We start from the raw sequence: 3013 nt of genomic DNA, 5'->3' as shown, positions 1-3013 counted from the left end.
AGTTGTGCAGCAGAAGTGCTCTGGGCCCATAATTTGGGTTATAGAATTTATGTTTTCTAATGAAAAATCACTAACTTGCATTATTGTTAACAAGAATCCTGTGCATTACCATCAGTTTTCTCCATTATAACCTCTTGCTCTACAGTTTGTAAATAACTTTGTCAATAGCAAGCTAATAAACGGGGTGACTCCAATGGATTGAGATAATCTCCAGAGTTTCTGCTACATAATGAACAGGACTCCATTGAAAGGACACCTAAGAGTTTATTTTGCCCAAAAATTTGATCACTTTTTTCACTGTCCTTACCTATTTTCCAAACCTAGTTCTTTTCAGTCTACAGACAACCCTGTATCTGACTGACTTGTTAATTCTGGGAATGTCTTGCAGATTAATTTGCTTGCCCGAGGTGGTTCCTCTAATTGATGTCTAAGAACCCTAATTAGTTAAGAAAACTTTTTTTTTAACATTTTCATTGCTATTTATTATTATTATTATTATTATTATTATTATTGCTAATATCTCTATTATAAATAATTCACAAGGGCATCTTTCTGACAAAAGACAAAGAGCTGGCTACTAGTAGAAAAAGTACATTTGACTCTGTCAGTGAAAGTGGTAAAGGGATTTGAGAAAATAAGGCAAAGCAGTGGAATTATGTGTTAAAACTTTAAATATTATAGACACATTTACTTAATTTCTAATACTGCTTATAATTAAAAAAGATGTTTTCCATGAACCACGCATTACAGCAAATATATTGTTTATACAGATTAAATTTTCATCAAAAGGGATGCCTGGGTGGCTCAGTTGGTTAAGCAGCTGCCTTTGGCTCAGGTCATGATCCCAGCATCCTGGGATCGAGTCCCGCATCTGGCTCCTTGCTCGGCCGGAGCCTGCTTCTCCCTCTACCTCTGCCTGCCATTCTGTCTGCCTGTGCTTGCTCTCTCGCCCACTCTCTCTGATAAAGAAATAAAATCTTAAAATAAATAAATAAATTTTCATCAAAAAATTATAAGTGTATTTTTTTGTAGGATCATGATAAGCATTTTGCAGATGAGAAAAGTGAAATTTAGAAAAGTATGTCTCTTCAAATCCCTCATACAATATCTGGCCTAGATAGAAGGATATACTATCACAATTGAGGAAGATAATTGAGATTACTTAAAATGATAAACTTTACTGTATAGGGTTTTTTACAAGTTTGCCACAGATTCACATTTTTTAAAATATATATCTATTTGTGTAAAGAGAATGCACTGAGAAGTAAAAAGATAGTGATATATCAGTGCTACCAACTAATGGCTATAATATCATCACCTTATTTATGAACAATGAAACAGTGTGTAATATTTAAATAAATTTAAATAAATTCCTATTTATTTTATATATTTATAAATTTAAATGAATTCCTATTTATTTATTATTAAAGAAATTCCTCTAACAAACAGTATGTTTTGAAGGTTGCTAGCAGGAAAGTGTTGTACGACATGGAAGTAATCAGAAAATGTGATCTAAAATTCTGCTTTCAAGGGCGCCTGGGTGGCTCAGTGGGTTAAAATTCTGCTTTCAAGAAGCTGTAACAGTAAGTACTGAGCATTAGCTATTATATGCTATGGATGAATAACTGAAATCTACATTTGAAACTATTGGTACACTATATGTTACCTAATTGAATTTTAAAAAGTTAATAAAAAAAACCACTATTTTATAAAACAATATTCCCAACAGGCTCTTTTGCTTTAAAATACTCACTTTGTTTCCTCTCCGAGAGAACACCAAATGGCGGATGACGCCGGTGCTGCGGGAGGGCCCGGAGGGCCCGGGGGCCCTGGAATGGGAGGCCGCGGCGGTTTCCGCGGTGGCTTCGGCAGCGGCATCCGGGGCCGGGGCGGGCCGGGGCCGTGGTCGGGGCCGGGGCCGAGGCCGCGGAGCTCGCGGGGGCAAGGCCGCGGACAAGGAGTGGATCCCCGTCACCAAGCTGGGCCGCCTGGTCAAAGACATGAAGATCAAGTCCCTGGAGGAGATCTATCTCTTCTCCCTGCCCATCAAGGAGTCTGAGATCATCGACTTCTTCCTGGGAGCCTCCCTCAAGGACGAGGTTTTGAAGATCATGCCTGTGCAGAAGCAGACGCGCACGGGCCAGCGGACCAGGTTCAAGGCATTTGTCGCCATCGGAGATTACAATGGACACGTCGGTTTGGATGTCAAGTGTTCCAAGGAGGTAGCCACTGCCATCCGCGGAGCCATCATTCTGGCGAAGCTTTCCATTGTCCCTGTGCGGCGAGGCTACTGGGGGAACAAGATCAGCAAGCCCCACACTGTCCCGTGCAAGGTGACTGGCCGCTGTGGCTCTGTGCTGGTGCGTCTCATCCCCGCCCCCAGAGGCACTGGCATTGTCTCGGCCCCTGTGCCCAAGAAACTGCTGATGATGGCTGGTATTGACGACTGCTACACCTCGGCCAGGGGCTGCACTGCCACCCTAGGGAACTTTGCCAAGGCTACTTTCGATGCCATCTCCAAGACCTACAGCTATCTCACCCCTGATCTCTGGAAGGAGACTGTGTTCACCAAGTCTCCCTATCAGGAGTTCACGGACCATCTTGTGAAGACCCACACCAGAGTCTCTGTTCAGAGGACCCAGGCTCCAGCTGTGGCTACTACATAGTTTTATACAAGAAAAATAAACTGAACTAAAGCTTGAAAAAAAAATACTCACTTTGTAATGAGAGTCATTACTTTTGTCTAGCCAAATCTTATAGCACTGTTTATCCCTTCCCTGCTTTATCCCTTCCCAGTATCAATAAAGGCTCACTTGGGTTACCTAGAAGCCATGAGAAAGCTTGTAATAGATCTGGCTGGTTTTCACCAGCAATTTGACCACCATGTGCACAGGGAAGTCTATTGATAAAGGCTTTATTGCAATAAGTTGCAAATACATGGATGATTTTGAATTCTCTTTCTTGAGGTCTTGTTTCATGATAATAAATTTAGGGTGGCTTATTGGAATGGATG

General features: G+C 41.5%; 1 pseudogene across 1 annotated transcript; it reads left to right on the top strand.

The window, feature by feature from the left end:
* The first annotated feature begins 1776 nt into the window (after window positions 1-1776).
* Window positions 1777-2710, top strand: LOC309857018 (small ribosomal subunit protein uS5 pseudogene; annotated as a pseudogene). Its single transcript has one exon. The product of its transcript is annotated as a small ribosomal subunit protein uS5 pseudogene (transcript).
* The last annotated feature ends 303 nt before the right edge of the window (window positions 2711-3013 follow it).

The sequence above is a fragment of the Mustela nivalis genome (genome assembly GCF_964662115.1).
Source record: "Mustela nivalis genome assembly, contig: HAP1_SCAFFOLD_207, whole genome shotgun sequence".
Classification (NCBI taxonomy): domain Eukaryota; kingdom Metazoa; phylum Chordata; class Mammalia; order Carnivora; family Mustelidae; genus Mustela; species Mustela nivalis.
This window is presented reverse-complemented; position numbering and strand designations above follow the sequence as displayed.